Consider the following 17469-nt stretch of genomic DNA (forward strand, 5'->3'; position numbering starts at 1 on the left):
GAAATACTACACTTTTTTGATTGAGGTCCATGGAAATGTTGCTATTGAAGTTCTTTAGGACAGTGACCTATTTTATTGGCTTTGTTTTAAAGCTCTGAGAACACAGTTCATTGTTACTGGGGACACTTTTTGTCTTGATTCCCGGGGAAAAGCTTATTTCCTGATCTCCAGAGTGTGTAAAAGAGTAGCTTAGGGTAACTCATCTTCTGGCTGATCTGAGAAATGCCTGGCCTTTTAACCTCGGTAGTCACTTAAGGTTTCCTTGGGAAGAGTAGTGAGTGGAAATCGTAGCCATTGTACATGCTTACACCAGGTCTGAATTTGGCCTCAAATGTAAACCCTGCCCCAAGCAGAGTTGCTATACCTCAGAGAGGGAGAAGAGCCAGAGGCTCCATGAAGTCTATTAAGGACACTACACTTGGCCATCTGTTATGTGTGGGACGTGCTCAGGTACTACCCAGATTGAAGATTGGTGTTAGCTTAAAACTCTAGGATAGGAAGATCATGTGAAAAGCCCATGGGGCAAATATGTGAGTGTGAGGGCATGTCAAGCTTGCAACCTCACTCCTTTTAAAAGGAGAACTCAATTGCCTCAAAGCAATTAACATTTCCCAGCTGACTTCTGAATCATTACCCTGAACTTAGCCTGCTTGTTCTGTTACCCTGAGTGACTGTGCATTGTATGTTCAGTCGTCAGGATGTCAAAGATAAGGAGGAATCTTCTGTCCCCATTCAAACAGACACACGGAAGAGCAGTGCAAAGACCAGATAAAATAAACTATCCAGGCTGTAGGAAGCACAGTGGAAAAATATTAAAGAGCTCAGCTTGGGAGAACTAATATGTGAAGCGATCCAAATGCAGGGAGAATAAAACTCACTTGGAAAGAAACTAAATAAAACTGGAAATTAAATTCCCTGGGGAATAAATCTCAGGGCACTTATATACTGCAGATAAATTCCTTGCCCATAGCACATGCAGAACAAAATATTAACCCAGAAAAATATCTTAATTGTCCACAAACTCTACTGTGCCTTGTGCAGATGATTGAGGGGAAAAATGTCAGGCTCAAAAAAAACAAAGGGGGGGGGATTCTGCTGACTTTACTCCCATGAGTAGGTCCCATTGAGGTTCCTAGCAACAAGATCAAGCACAGAACTTCCCACAGGAGCTGAGTGGGGTGGGCAGTAGGTCTCTGTCAGAAGGGAGCAGTCTCGGGGCAAGCACACCATGCTTTCCCACTACAATGGGGACTATAGAGCTGTCATAAACAGATAGCTAAGGGTTAATGTCTCTTTCACCTGAAGCACCTGACCAGAGGACCAATCAGGAAACTGGATTTTTTCAACTTTGGGTGGAGGGAATTTTGTGTCTGAGGTCTTTGTCTGTCTGCCTGCTTTCTCTGAGCTTTGGAGAAGTAGTTTCTGCTTTCTAATCTTCTGTTTCTAAGTGTAAGGACAAAGAGATCAGATAGTAAGTTATATGGTTTCTTTTCTTTGGTATTTGCATGAATATAAGTGCTGGAGTGCTTTGATTTGTATTCTTTTTGAATAAGGCTGTTTATTCATATTTCTTTTAAGCAATTAACCCTGTATTTTGTCACCTTAATACAGAGAGACCATTTGTATATATTTTTCTTTCTTTTTTATATAAAGCTTTCTTTTTTAAAACCTGTTAAAGTTTTCTTTACTGGGAAATTTCAGGGAAATTGAGTCTGTACTCACCAGGGAATTGGTGGGAGGAAGAAATCAGGGGGAGATCTGTGTGTGTTGGATTTGCTAGCCTGATTTTGCATTCCCTCTGGGTGAAGAGGAAAATGCTTTTGTTTCCAGGACTGGGAACGGAGAGGGGGAGTCACTATGTTTGGATTCACAGAGCTTGTGTCTGTGTATCTCTCCAGGAGCACCTGGAGGGGGGAAGGGAAAAAGGATTATTTCCCTTTGTTGTGAGACTCAAGGGATTTGGGTCTTGGGGGTCCCCAGGGAAGGTTTTTCAGGGGGACCAGAGTGCCCCAAAACACTCTAATTTTTTGGGTGGTGGCAGCAAGTACCAGGTCCAAGCTGGTAACTAAGCTTGGAGGTTTTCATGCTAACCCCCATATTTTGGACGCTAAGGTCCAAATCTGGGACTAAAGTTATGATATGAGTGGCAGCGGTTACGGGATAGACAAAATCCAGAAGCCAGTAGGAATATTATTTTTTTCTCTTCTCTGCTAAGGGCTTTTTAGCAGAGAGAAACAGTTTGGGTTTAAAAGAGAATTTTTTTTTTCTGCTCTCTCTGGCAGTTTGGGGCTTGCATGTTAAGCAAGAAGCCATTACCAGACTGTTAAGGGTCTTTTGTCACACAATAGCCTCCCATTAGGAGGCAAATACCAGCACTATATACATGCAAATAAAGTGGTTTTTCTAGTTTACGCTAGAGGAAGAAAAGGAAATAAGCACTGTTGCTAGGCAGACTTCAGGAGGCAACAGAGAACCTGCAGTTCTGAAGATAAACACCGGAGGGCACCCCAACACAAGAAAACAGAAACTATGTCTACCAAGACAAAAATGGAGGCCGAAGGACAAATCAAAGAAGCTGAACACAGGCGACAACTGGAAAAAAGACAAAGAGGTGGAGCTGAAAGAAAACGAAGAAAGCATCAAACTGGCAGCCTACCAAAGAGAACAGGCAGCCAAAGAGGCAGCACACAAAAGAAAACTAGAAGAAGAAGAGGTGGCCCACCGAAGGAAACAAGCAGAAGAAGAGTTGGCCCACAGAAGGAAGTAAGAAGAAGAAGAGGCGGCCCACCGCCGAGACATGGAAAAACAACAAAAAGAAATGGAAAAACAACAAAAAGAAAATGAAGAGAAGGAAAAACAGAGAAAACATGAACTGGACTTGGTGCAAGCTGGGCTGCATGTGCCAGCCAACCCTAACAACCCGGCGCCAATTATTGCTCCACAGCACAGGAAATTTCCCACCTAAAAGGCAGGTGATGACACTGAGGCCTTCTTGGAAAATTTTGAAAGAGCCTGTCTTGGGTACAGCATCCCCGAAGACCAGTACATGGTAGAATTGAGGTCACAGCTCAGTGGACCTTTAGCAGAGGTGGCAGCTGAAATGCCTAAGCAGCAAATGAATGACTATAAACTTTTTCAAACCAAGGCCAGATACAGAATGGGGATAACCCCAGATCATGCCCGTCGGCGCTTCAGAACCCAAAAGTGGAAACCAGATGTGTCATTTCCCAAACACGCCTACTACGTTGCAAAAAATTATGAGGCCTGGATATCAGGACACAATGTTAAAACCTTGGAAGAACTGCACCTCCTCATACAAATGGAGCAGTTCTTGGATGGTGTTCCTGAAGACATCACACGGTACATACAAGATGGAAAACCCAAAGATCTCGCTGAGGCAGGGGAGATTGGAGCCAAATGGATGGAAGTGGCAGAAAGCAAGAAAGCTACTGTCAAGGGGAACGATTACCCCAGGGGGCACACCGACCATAAACCCTACAACCGAGGACAGCCAAAGACCCCACATACCACCCAAGTAAAGCCACAGACACCCTACTCTTCCACCTCACCAGTCTCCAGTAACTCACCTCGGCCCAGTGACCCATCAGATGGAAGATGCTTTAAGTGTAATGAACTGGGACATATCAAGGCCAACTGTCCAAAGAACACCATGCGAGTGCAATTCATTACACCACCATCACACCAAAGATCCCCAGGCCCAGATGCCTCTCAAATACCCTTGGAGCGAAGGGAAAATTTGAGAGTGGGCGGAAAGAAGGTTACTGCGTGGAGAGACACGGGGGCACAAGTGTCAGCTATCCACCAATCCTTCGTTGACCCCAAATTCATCAACCCAAAGGCCAAAGTTACAATTTACCCCTTCATGTCACAAGCTGTAGACTTGCCTACAGCTCAACTGCCTGTCCAGTACAAAGGCTGGTCAGGAATGTGGACTTTTGCAGTCTATGACAATTATCCTATCCCCATGCTACTGGGAGAAGACTTGGCCAACCAGGTGAAGCGGGCCAAGAGAGTGGGAATGGATACACGTAGCCAAACCAGGCAAGCTTCCAGACCCATTCCTGTTCCTGAGCCGACCACAGACGCCCCGTCTGGGTTACCAGACACCCAGACAGAGGTAGTGGACCCGGATTCCATGCCAACCACTGAAACAGCCACAACACCTCCAGTCCCAGGCCCGGAACTGGAACAGCAACCAGCACCAGCAAGTGCAACCACATCTTCAAACTCAATGCCAGAGGGCGCCGGCGAGCAGAACTGGCAGAAGCAACAGACAGCCATACCCAAAAGGCTCAGCCAGAGCCTGAAATAACCTCAGGTGCACCAGCGGAGAGCGGTTCACCAGCAACGGAAACAACCCCATCACCTACATTGCTTCCAGAGGGACCAAGCCCAAGTCCACAGTCTGAGGAAGAACTGGTGACCCCAGCCTCAAGGGAACAGTTCCAGACTGAGCAGGAAGCAGATGACAGCCTTCAGAAAGCTTGGGCGGCGGCACGGAGCACCCCACCGCCTCTCAGCTCTTCTAATCGATCCCGGTTTGTTATAGACCAAGGACTTTTATACAAGGAAATTCTTTCTGGTGGACACCGGAAAGAGTGGCAGCCGCAAAAACAGTTGGTGGTTCCAACTAAGTACCTGGGGAAGCTCTTAAGCTTAGCCCATGATCATCCCAGTGGCCATGCTGGGGTGAACAGAACCAAAGACAGGTTGGGGAAGTCCTTCCACTGGGAGGGGATGGGCAAGGACGTTGCCAAGTATGTCCGGTCTTGTGAGGTATGCCAAAGAGTGGGAAAGCCTCAAGACCAGGTCAAGGCCCCTCTCCAGCCACTCCCCATAATTGAGGTCCCATTTCAGCGAGTAGCTGTGGAAATTCTGGGCCCTTTCCCAAAAAAGACGCCCAGAGGAAAGCAGTACGTACTGACTTTAGTGGACTTTGCTACCCGATGGCCGGAAGCAGTAGCTCTAGGCAACACCAGGGCTAACACTGTGTGCCTGGCCCTAACAGACATCTTTGCCAGGGTAGGTTGGCCCTCCGACATCCTTACAGATTCAGGGCCTAATTTCCTGGCAGGGACCATGGAAAAACTGTGGGAAACGCATGGGGTGAATCACTTGGTTGCCACCCCGTTCCACCATCAAGCCAATGGCCTGGTGGAAAGGTTCAATGGAACTTTGGGGGCCATGATACGAAAATTCATCAACGAATTCTCCAATAATTGGGACCTAGTGTTGCAGCAGTTGCTGTTTGCCTACAGGGCTGTACCACATCCCAGTTTAGGGTTTTCACCATTTGAACTTGTGTATGGTCACGAGGTTAAGGGACCATTACAGTTGGTGAAGCAGCAATGGGAGGGGTTTATGCCTTCTCCAGGAACTAACATTCTGGACTTTGTAAGCAACCTACAAAGCACCCTCCGACACTCTTTAGCCCTTGCTAGGGAGAACCTAAAGGATGCTCAGGAAGAGCAAAAGGCCTGGTATGACAGACATGCCAGAGAACGTTCCTTCAAGGTAGGAGACCAGGTTATGGTCTTGAAGGCGCAACAGGCCCATAAGATGGAAGCATCATGGGAAGGGCCATTCACGGTCCAAGAGCGCCTGGGAACTGTAAACTACCTCATAGCATTTCCCAATTCCTCACTAAAGCCTAAAGTGTACCATGTTAATTCTCTCAAGCCTTTCTATTCCAGAGACTTACAGGTTTGTCAGTTTACAGTCCAGGGAGATGAGGCTGAGTGGCCTGACGGTGTCTACTACGACGGGAAAAAAGACGGTGGCGTGGAAGAGGTGAACCTCTCAACCACCCTGGAACGTCTGCAGCGGCGACAAATCAAGAAGCTGTGCACTAGCTTCGCCCCATTATTCTCAGCCACCCCAGGACGGACTGAACGGGCATACCACTCCATTGATACAGGTAATGCTCACCCAATCAGAACCCCACCCTACCGGGTGTCTCCTCATGCCCAAGCTGCTATAGAACGGGAGATCCAGAACATGCTACAGATGGGTATAATCCGCTCATCTACCAGTGCATGGGCATCTCCAGTGGTTCTGGTACCCAAACCAGATGGGGAAATACGCTTTTGCGTGGACTACCGTAAGCTAAATGCGGTAACTCGTCTGGACAACTATCCAATGCCACGCACCGATGAGCTATTGGAGAAGCTGGGACGTGCCCAGTTCATCTCTACAATAGACTTAACCAAGGGGTACTGGCAAGTACCACTAGATGAACCTGCCAAGGAGAGGTCAGCATTCGTCACCCATGCGGGGGTGTATGAATTCAATGTCCTTCCTTTCGGCCTTCGAAATGCACCCGCCACCTTCCAGAGGCTGGTAGATGGTCTACTAGCAGGACTGGGAGAATTTGCAGTTGCCTACCTTGATGATGTGGCCATTTTTTCAGACTCCTGGCCCGAACACCTACTACACCTGGAAAAGGTCTTTGAGCGCATCAGGCAGGCTGGACTAACTGTTAAGGCCAAAAAGTGTCAAATAGGCCAAAACAGAGTGACTTACCTGGGGCACCAGGTGGGTCGAGGAACCATAAACCCCCTACAGGCCAAGGTGGATGCTATCCAAAAGTGGCCTGTCCCAAGGTCAAAGAAACAGGTCCAATCCTTCTTAGGCTTGACCGGATACTACAGGCGATTTGTACCACACTACAGCCAAATCGCTGCCCCACTGACCGACCTGACCAAAAAGACCCAGCCAAATGCAGTTAAGTGGACTGATGAGTGTCAAGAGGCCTTTACCCAACTTAAGGCAACGCTCATGTCTGACCCTGTACTCAGGGCCCCGGACTTTGACAAGCCATTCCTAGTAACCACGGATGCATCTGAGCGTGGTATACGAGCAGTGCTCATGCAGGAAGCAACAGATCACAACTTCCATCCTGTCGTGTTTCTCAGCAAGAAACTGTCTGAGAGGGAAAGTCACTGGTCAGTCAGTGAAAAGGAATGCTATGCCATTGTGTACGCCCTGGAAAAGCTACGCCCATATGTTTGGGGACGGCGGTTCCAACTACAAACTGACCATGCTGCACTAAAGTGGCTTCATACTACCAAGGGGAACAACAAGAAACTTCTTCATTGGAGTTTAGCTCTCCAAGATTTTGATTTTGAAATTCAACACATCACAGGAGCTTCTAACAAAGTAGCTGATGCACTCTCCCGTGAGAGTTTCCCAGAATTCAGTAGTTAAAAAGTGTTCTTAAAATGTAGAATCTGTTAGTTATATACTTAGTAGTATATGTAAAGGTGCATGTGTTGTAGTAATCTGTTTATTTTAAAGTTCTAGAAGGAAATCGCCGCCAGTGAGCTTCCCCACTGTCTGCAATTTGGGGGGCGTGTCATAAACAGATAGCTAAGGGTTAATGTCTCTTTCACCTGAAGCACCTGACCAGAGGACCAATCAGGAAACCGGATTTTTTCAACTTTGGGTGGAGGGAAGTTTGTGTCTGAGGTCTTTGTCTGTCTGCCTGCTTTCTCTGAGCTTTGGAGAAGTAGTTTCTGCTTTCTAATCTTCTGTTTCTAAGTGTAAGGACAAAGAGATCAGATAGTAAGTTATATGGTTTCTTTTCTTTGGTATTTGCATGAATATAAGTGCTGGAGTGCTTTGATTTGTATTCTTTTTGAATAAGGCTGTTTATTCATATTTCTTTTAAGCAATTAACCCTGTATTTTGTCACCTTAATACAGAGAGACCATTTGTATATATTTTTCTTTCTTTTTTATATAAAGCTTTCTTTTAAAACCTGTTAAAGTTTTCTTTACTGGGAAATTTCAGGGAAATTGAGTCTGTACTCACCAGGGAATTGGTGAGAGGAAGAAATCAGGGGGAGATCTGTGTGTGTTGGATTTGCTAGCCTGATTTTGCATTCCCTCTGGGTGAAGAGGAAAGTGCTTTTGTTTCCAGGACTGGGAACGGAGAGGGGGAGTCACTGTGTTTGGATTCACAGAGCTTGTGTCTGTGTATCTCTCCAGGAGCACCTGGAGGGGGGAAGGGAAAAAGGATTATTTCCCTTTGTTGTGAGACTCAAGGGATTTGGGTCTTGGGGGTCCCCAGGGAAGGTTTTTCAGGGGGACCAGAGTGCCCCAAAACACTCTAATTTTTTGGGTGGTGGCAGCAAGTACCAGGTCCAAGCTGGTAACTAAGCTTGGACGTTTTCATGCTAACCCCCATATTTTGGCGCTAAGGTCCAAATCTGGGACTAAAGTTATGATAAGAGCTGCCTGTGGGCCCATTGTGCTGAGGTGCCCCCTTTAAGATGTTTCTTTGGGAAGTGGAGGATCTGGTTTGGAGAGGGTGCATGGAAGGTATTGGAAAGAGATGCATGCGCTGGGACTTAAAGTGGGGAGGCCAGTAGATTTCCCCCGCCCTCTTTTCCCCCCCCTCAGGCATTCCCCTACCCCCAACCAGCAGCCTGGCCCCCTTGGTCCATGAGCCCCTACGCACACCCTCTCCAAATTTCAGTGAGTGGTGTTGCGACTTGGTGCTTGGGGTTGCAGTGCCACTCATGTCTGGCTAGGTCCAAAAGTGGATCTTGGCCTAAGTGGTACCGCTGCTCCCGGCTTCATGGCTCTGGCTATCAGTAGATAACCCGGCGGTCCATAATGTGCTTCTGGGAAGAAATAAAGTCTCGCCCTCTGACAGTGATTTGTGGAGTGTTTTTCTTCCCTTTGTGCCTCTTCTGGATTTCACTAAGGGTGAGTGTGATGCAACTCCTACTTGTTAATTTTGAGTAATAATGCTTAGCCGATCACAAGTGAATAACGAGGAGTTGTTTTACTCTGAATCAGTAACTAAAAAATACTAATGCCAAAGTTCCTTTGAGATCCACTAGTCCCTGGCCAGTGAGAACAACAGTTATGGTGGTTAAAATACACTTGCTCAGTTAAGAGAGAAAGAGGAAAGAAAAATTTATTAATATGCAACTGAGTCATCAGAAAAAGTCCCTTGGCTAAAAGTTGCAGAAGCAAGAAAACTGTGTAAGAGTAATGTAACTTTTTGATTAGTCCTGTACTGACAGTTTTAGGATCTGTGCACTGTGTTTCTATATAATGCCAAGAGTTCATAATCGAAGACCCAAGTCCTGCAAGGAGTTCTGTGCAGGTGAAACCCCATACCATGGAAACCCCGCTGACTTCAGTGAGACTTGGTGCAGAAGTCTGCATTCAGAGCTCATTGCAGGTTGTGGGGGCTGGGATTACTTAAGGTCTTGCCTTGGCACAAAAGCTGCTGTACTACTTTAACTAGACCAGTATTGTTGAAATGGTACAACTTCTCTAGTGTGGCTGCAGCTATACTGCTATAAAGGTGCTTGGACTGGTATTCTTACACCTCTAAGGGCACGAGATTAAACTATACCAGTATTTTACCTCAGTATAACTGTGTACACACTAGGGGTTGTATGAGTATAACTATTCTGGTAAATCATTCCCATGCCAACATATTTATATGGTACAAAACTGTGTATAGACCTGACCTAAGTGAGTTAGGAGTACAAATCCCGTTGACTTGTTTTCTTAACAAAACTTGTGCTTCTAACTCATTGAGGCACTTCAGAAAATTCCACATAGGGCCTAAAAGTTAGCCAAGTTGAATTTAGGACACACTGGGAAGCCTCGAGGTGCCTTCTGATTTTTACAAGTGGGAAATGAATGAAGAGAGAAATGGTTTAATAAACTGGGAGAAGGCCGAGATTTTTAACTCCTCATGTCTTGCTCAGCCCATGTTATTTATTCTGTATTTCTTGCTCGTTCCATCCTTGCTTATTCACACCCTTTGTTTAGTTTTAGTTCTGGTATTTAATCTCCTTGTTTTGTTTGTTTATGGCTTTGGCAACTGGCTTGTCTTGTTTCAGTTTTGGGTCACTATCTCATACGATTAGTCTTGGAGTCTAACAAAGAGGATCAGACATAACTCTAGGGTATGCCTGAGCTGTTTAGCATTCATAAATGTAAATATGAGAAAGCTACAAACAAGTTTATCTTGAAGTTTCCTGAGAAGATAAATTTGAATGTTGGATGACTTCAGGGAACTGGCAATGGGAGTCATGTGACCAGATGAAATATATCCCAGGTTTTGAAGGACCACAGGGATCTCTGTTCCAGAACCAGTGCTAAGGAAGTTTTTACTGGTCTGTAAAGAACTTGCATTGGTTCACCAAAGTTTTCTAGCTTGGGCAAGTCATGAAGCATGAAACATTTTAACAGTGGTGTCACACATTTAATTTTAAGAGGGATGTCAGTTTTTCTTGGTACCGTTGCTGTTTGTGACAGGGTCTGCTTACTCAGCACTAGCCCAGACAGGGTTAAGCCCATGTTATTGGTAATGGAAGTCCCACACCCCAGGCAGGACTGGCCATGCTCCAAATGCTCTAGCAGTATAAAGGGAGTAAGCCCAGCTTATTTTGGGCTGGAGGCTGCAGGGGAAGAACCTGTCTGGGAAGCTCCTGCGGAGGATTAGCCACAGCCCCTGACTGCTCTGGGAACAGAGCCTCCCTGGGCCCACTTCGACCCCTGTGGGGGGAGGAGCCACAGGAAGAGGCCAGCACCACAGACCACGGAGCATCCGAAGCCTTGTGGGAGACCTCAACGCGGGAGTGTGACAGAATGGTACCTCCCATCCGGGAAACCTCAATATGTTCCTCCCCCCCCGCTACCCACCCCCGCTTAGTCAGTGGCAAATTGCTCCGCCACTGTTAGGGCCCTGGGTCAGGGCCTGGTGGAGTCGGGTGGGCCTGGGTCCCCTCCTGGGGCTGCCACACCCCTTGATGGGTGCCCCCTCATTGAACTCTGGCTGCTAGGCCATGCTGCCTTGCACCCCAAGGGTGGCTCTGTTGACCTCAGGATGCTCGGCCGTGCTGCCCCGATCCTAGGGGCCATCACCTGTGTTTTTGGACTTTAGACCCAGAGCTGGTCATCTGGAAAGCCCGGGAGTGGACTCGTAGGCAATGTGCTTCCGCCCTCTACCCTCTGTTGGTGTGATTTGGTGGGGGGGGAGCATAGACCACCACAGATGGTGGAGAATGTGGGCATTGACCAGGACCTGCTGAAAGGTCCAGGGGAAGGAATCTAGGGTACAGGAGCCCCACTGCTGTCCAAGATGGATACTGAGAAGCTTCTAAAGTGGATGCTGGAGAGTCAGCAAGAGCAGGGGGCTCAGCAGCGGCAGCAACAGGCTCAGATGATGTAGCTGATGGCCAGCAGCAGCAGATGACCCAGCATCAGGAACAACAGCAGCAACTCCTTCATGAGTTGGCTGCCCAGCAACAAGTACAACAAGAACGCCTGGTCCAGCAGGTGGCAACTCTATTATGCCCGCCGGGCGCCCCAGCATCCACAGGGACAGGATCCAGAGAGACTTTGGTGGGGCTCGACTACGGGCCGTGGCCCAATGGGTGCAGGACCACTGTTGGAGATGGTTGGACCCAGAAGGTTTGACTGGGCCCCAGGTGGCAGAGATGGTGGCGCTAGAACTATCTGGCGTCCGAGGGGTGCCGAGGCACCAACCCGGGGATCTGGAAACGTGAGCAGAAGGGATGGGCCAGGCAAGGGAAACCCACGGGGAGCAGAGGCTGGGAACCCTCGTCCATCGCCTGCTCCACACTCACTAAGCTCCCCAGCCCCAAACCCAGACACCAGGTTGCCCGAACTCTGATTCAAAATGATCGGCACCCACAAGAGGGACCAAGCTCGCCAAAAGAAGGCCCCAGTCCCCTGGAAGCCCGAAATCGCTGCTGGGAACGTGGCCAAGAGAGGCATTTTTGGCAGGAATGTCCATTCATGGACTTGAGCTATGAGCAAGTCTGGGTCACTGGCCAAAGAGCTCGGATAAGAAGTCTGGGAAAGTTCTTGGTCCTTGTACAGGTCGAAGAGACCCTCACAAAAGCCCTTGTGGACTCAGGATGTAGCCAGACCCTCATACAGGAGGGGCTGGTCCCTGACCTTAAACCCTCTGGTGAACAGATGCACTTACAATGTGTCCATGGGGATATCCGTCCTTATCCTACGGCCTCGGTGAGGATTGAGATTTGCCACCGGGAGGAAGTCCTCCATGTGGGCATGGTCCCCAGATTGGCCTACCCCATTGTGCTGGGGTGAGACTGGCCGGAATTCAGGGAGATCCTCTGGAAGTATCAGCTGCCTGCCCCATGAGCAGAAGGGGCTAGGCCTCCATGGAAGGGACTACTTGGACACACAATGGAGGCAGACCCTGTGGATGAAACATCTATGGCTAAGAAGGCACCTGCCAACCCTCGCACCACAATGTACCTGTCCAGGGAAGAACTGGAACGAGATGTAGATTTTGTACAGTAGCAGAGAGAGGACCTGACCCTCAGTAGTGCCTGGGAGCAGGCCACCACCCCAGGTTTGTGGTGGACACACCTTTGAGACTTCCACGGGGCCCCGATTTGAGATCTGGTGGGATCACCTATATTGGGTGGTACAGGAACCACCTGAGCCGCTCCATCATCTGTTGGTCCCCTGTAGGTTGCAACAAAGCCTCCTACAGTTAGCCCATGCAAACCCCTGGGCAGGACACCTGAGGCGGAAAAAGACTCTCCAGAGGGTGGCCTGCCATTTATTTATTTATTTATTTTGGCCTGGCATTCACCAAGAGGTCCGAAGCTATTGTGCATCTTGCCCAGATGTCAGTGGACCAGGCTGAAAGGTGTACCCCGGGCACCCCTAATACTCCTGCCAGTGGTCAGCATACCCTTGAACGCATCGGGATGGACCTAATTGGCCCCCCATAAAGAAGTAAGACAGAGAATCAATTTATTTTGGTGATTGTGGACTACACGACATGTTATCCTGAAGCTGTCCCCCTTCGAGCAGCCACGGCGCCTGTGATTGCTGCCGAACTCGTGAAAGTCTTTGCTAGGGTCGGGATACCTCCAGAGATCCTGACTGACCAGGGCACGAACATATCTTCTAAACTGATAGCAGAGCTGTGCTGCCTCCTGAATATATGGACCCTCCAGATGTCAGTCTACCACCTACAAACGGACGGTCTAGTGGAGCTCTTTAGCGGTATCCTGAAGTGCATGTTGCGGAAATTTGTGGAGGAGAACCCCAGCCATTGGGATGCACTATTGCCAGCCCTGCTGTTCGCTATAAGGGAGGTACCCCAAATGTCAACCAGGTTCTCCCTCTTTGAACTCTTGTATGGCAGGCAACCCAGAGGGATCCTTGACCTCCTGAGAGAAGACTGGGAGGTACAAGAGACATGGGTACTCGGGACCACCCCGTATGTGCTACGCCTCCGAGAGCGGCTCTGGGCCCTAGGTGCTTTCGCCCAAGAGAATCTGATGTGGGCCCAAAAGATGCAAGAATGGCTCTATAACAGAGGAACCAAGGTGCAAAGTTCTGATGCGGGGGGATTGCTTGTTGCTCTTGTTGCCCTCCACAGAGTCAAAGCTCCTGGCCAAATGGCAGGCGTCTTATGAGGTGACCCAGCGGGTTGGACTAGTAGATTATGAAGTCTGGCTGCCAGGAGGACGGAGAGAGACCTGTACATACCACATGAATCTTTTGAAGGCCAGGGAGTCCTTGTTCATTGCCCCATCAACCCCGGACCTAGAACTTGAACTCCTAATGGGGGAATCCCCGGATCCAAAACCAGCTATGCTTGGGGAAGGCCTCACCCCTGCACAGCAGGAACAAATACGGCGTCTCATAAGGGACTTCCATGAAGTTCTATCAACCTGCCTGGGATGAACCAACCTTATGAGCCATCACATTGCGACAACACCCAGTCAGAGAGTGAAGGACAACAACAGACCGCTGCCCTGGAAGATGTGGGCTGCAGTACCACAGGAACTGGATACAATGCTTGAGATGGGGGTGGTCAAGGAATTGAAGAGTGAATGGCGAAGCCCAATCGTTCTAGTCCCAACTTAATTCTGTATCGATTTCCGGAAGGTCAATGCTATCTCCTGGTTTGATGTGCACACAATGCTCCATATAGAAGAACTCATTGAACAACTCTGGCGAGTGAGGTGTTTGTCAACCCTAGATTTAAACAAAGGGTACTGGCACATCCCCCTAACACCAAACTCTCGGGGGGAGGGGGAGAGAATGGCCTTTCTGATGCCATTCGTTCTGTTCCACTCTTCCACATTGGGGCTACATGGGGCTGCAGCTACTTTTCAGCAGCTGATGAATAAGATCTTGCTGCCTCGTGATCAGTGTGCGGCAGGCTATATAGATGACATTGTAATCTATAGTAGTAACTGGGAGGACACCCTACAACACCTTGCTGGGGTGTTCCAGGCTCTTAGGGAAGCCAGCCAACCCGGTGAAGTGCCATCTCGGGCAGGAAGAGGTGACATACCTTGGGTACGTAATAGGGGGAGGGAAATTGCGCCCCCTAATTAATAAGGTACAAGCCCTTATGGATACACCCATGCCCAAGTTTAAGAAACGTAAGCCAATTTTTGGGACTGGCTGGGTACTATCGCTGTTTTGTACCAGACTTCGTGACTATAGCCGCCTCCATTTTGGACCTGACAAAGAACTCTCAGTCGCGACAGGTGTGATGGTCTGACCAGTGCGATGAGGCCTTCAAGACTCTGAAACAGTGACTGACACAGGAATGTGTCCTACAAAACCCTGACTTTTCAAAGGAGTTCATACTCCAAACAGACACCTAGAGGTGGACTTTGGGGCCATACTCTCCCAGGAGCTGGAGGGGGAAGAACCTCCAGTACTGTACCTGAGTTGCAAATTATTTCCTCAGGAACAACACTACTCAACAATAGAGAAAAGGCCCTGGCTGTGAAATGGGCTATTGATGCCTTACACAATTACCTGCTGGGGAACACCTTCAAATTAATCACAGACCATGCTCCTCTCAGGTAGATACACAACATGAAGGACATGAACCCCTAGATTATGTGCTGGTACCTCTCACTCCAACCCCTACGACTTCTGCCTGTTTCATTGTCCGGGTAAGACCCACGTTAATGTGGATTTTTTTTTCTAGATTGGGAGGGGAGAAAGAGAAGACGGACCACCCTCAGAGGCTCTTCGTAAGTGGGAGGGTGTGTCACGAGGTCAGCTTAGCCCAGACAGGGTTAAGCCCATATTATTGACAGCAGAAGTCCCGCCTTCCAGGCAGGACTGGGTATGCTCCAAATGCTCTAGCAGCATAAAGGGAGGGAGCCCAGCTCATTCTGGGCTGGAGGCTGCAGGGGAAGGACCTGTCTTGGAAGCTCCTGCAGAGGACCAGCCACAGCCCCTGACTGCTCTGGGAACCAGTGTCTCCCTGGGCCCGCTTCAACCCCTGCGACCGGAGGAGCCACAGGAGGTGACCAGCACCACAGAGCATCCGAAGCCTTGTGGGAGACCTCAGTGCAGATACTGGTAGGAAGTGACCCAGGGAGGGTGACGGAGTGGTACCTTCCACCTGGGAAACCTCAGCGTTTGTGTGACGAGGGAGCGGTGTAGACCGATATACTGTTGTTTGTTACCAGGTGTGTAACACTTGCATAGTTCCACAAAACATAAAAAAAAAAAAAAGATTTAAAGGGACAAGATTCTCTGCTGTTCCAAGTTCTCACGCTGTGAAGATGGGGATGGAAGGACATCATGGAGCTTGTTACACTCTTCTTGGCCCTTGTGCAGGGTAGACTCAAGCGACCATCCACCAGACCTGAGCATAGTCACAGCAGATCTATTAGCAAGTTACTGCCAACTGATGCTGTTTGGCCCTGGCAAAATGAGTTGTATATTAAATGAATCAGTCCAGTTCATCTTGACCACTTGTGTATGTCACACAAATCACCTTCCCATTAGTCACTAACTGTTGACACCTGCTGTTTTGTAGGCTTGGTAGAAAGGCCAAGGATTAACTAGACGCAGCAGCTGAACTGGCCTCTTGGCTCCTTTTCTGTCATGCCTACCAAAAACTCCACAGTGGTTGGGCAGCCCTTGTGCTGTGACCAGTGCCTATCACGCAGACCAGTGTTGTCTCATTGTTAACTTGTTGTGCCCTTGTCTGTTGTGTCTGCCTGTTGTCTTTTGTCTTATATTTGGGTTGTAAACTCTTTGAGGCTGGGACCATCTTTTTTGTTCAACACCTTGCACAAAGGGGCCCTGAGCAGTGGTTGGGGGGTTCCCAGGTGCTGCTGCAACACAAATGATAATCTCAGGGCTGTTCCTTCCTGGTGGGTTGGAGGCATAGTGGCAGGCTGATGGGGAGAGGCTTGTGTTGCTCATACTGCATTTGTTTTTTGACTCAGCCCTTCCCCTGGGTCCACCCATCCAGGCCATATCCAAACGTTGCTATTTCTACCTGCATAATGTTTCTAGTAGTCAAGCTCTTCCACCTGTCCAGATTCCCAAGATTCTTGTTCAACCCTTCATCTCGTGCCCTGACTGCTGTAATCTCCTCCTCTGCTGGCCTTGATGCCAACCTTATTGTCTACTGAAAAACTAGGCGCAAGGATCATCTTCTTGTCTCATTACTCTGACCACATCACCTTCCTCTTTGCATCCCTCCACTGGTTCCTCCTCCTACCCCACCAAATACAGTTTAAGGATACGTAGAAGGCCTTTCCCCATTTAGCCAAGGCTGTCTCTGCTTATTAGGCCATCAGCCTTGCTTTCACCTTGCCAATGAGGGCAGGCTTGATTGTCAGCTTCTCTGTTGATTCCCACGCCGTCCCCTGTGCATGGGCAAACTCCTTGACAAAAATAATAAGCCTTTCACCTGTTTTTAAAACCCTCTTTTAAAATCTTTCCTCAGCCATAGTGCCACCGAGTTGCTACCTCCTGGCATTCCTTAGGCAGGAGGTGAGCTAAGATTTTGGCTTTATGCCAAACCCTGTTCATTTTATTGTTAGTTCACTTTCCTATTTACTAACCCCCTCCACCTCCCTGCATTCCCCAATTTTTTTTCCTTTTCATCCACTTGTTACATCCTGCCAGATGCAGATTGTGCCCTCCCTGGGGCAGGGATGTCTCCTGTGCCATCGGTCTGCACAGTACCTGGCACAATGAGGCCCAGTTATCAGAATATGAATATTAATGTGTTCTCTTTTGAAAGAGAAAACTAGTGGCTTAGCCCAAACCAGATGCATTGGAAGCAAAAGGTTTAATGAAACCTAGGGCCTGTCTCTCCGAGGCTTACGTAGTAGTGTGTGTAAGGCTCCTTACGGAAACTGAGCAAGGCAGGTCCGTAAACCACCATCTGTAATTCAGTACAATTGGCAGCCTGAACACTGAGGACCCCACAGAATGGAGTTAAAGTCCACACTCAGTCATCTTTTTACAACAGATTTTTTTTTTTTTTTTTGCCAGGCAGGATGGCAAAGGTTGAATTGGTTCTGCAGGCTTGTGGTCAGGTTTGTGGGCATGCGAAATGCCTCTGTGTCAGGAAGGTAGGAGCCCTCTCACCGTTATAAGTGCAATTCCTTTATCTTATCAGCAGTGC

General features: G+C 48.5%; 1 protein-coding gene across 5 annotated transcripts in view; it reads left to right on the top strand.

Moving 5' to 3' along the window:
* Positions 1-17469, top strand: part of RAB30 (RAB30, member RAS oncogene family) — a 112287-nt gene that overhangs the window by 64240 nt on the left and 30578 nt on the right. The window contains exon 2 of one of the 5 annotated variants that reach the window (XM_050942677.1): positions 17337-17416. The exons of 3 other annotated variants lie outside the window; for them this stretch is intronic. The gene's annotated coding sequence lies outside the window, so the exon portion shown is untranslated. Of the gene's footprint in view, positions 1-8275; positions 8733-17336; positions 17417-17469 lie in introns of those variants that run through there. One more of the 5 variants, XM_050942696.1, reaches the window with a different exon arrangement.

This window comes from Gopherus flavomarginatus, chromosome 1 (assembly GCF_025201925.1).
Source record: "Gopherus flavomarginatus isolate rGopFla2 chromosome 1, rGopFla2.mat.asm, whole genome shotgun sequence".
NCBI lineage: Eukaryota > Metazoa > Chordata > Testudines > Testudinidae > Gopherus > Gopherus flavomarginatus.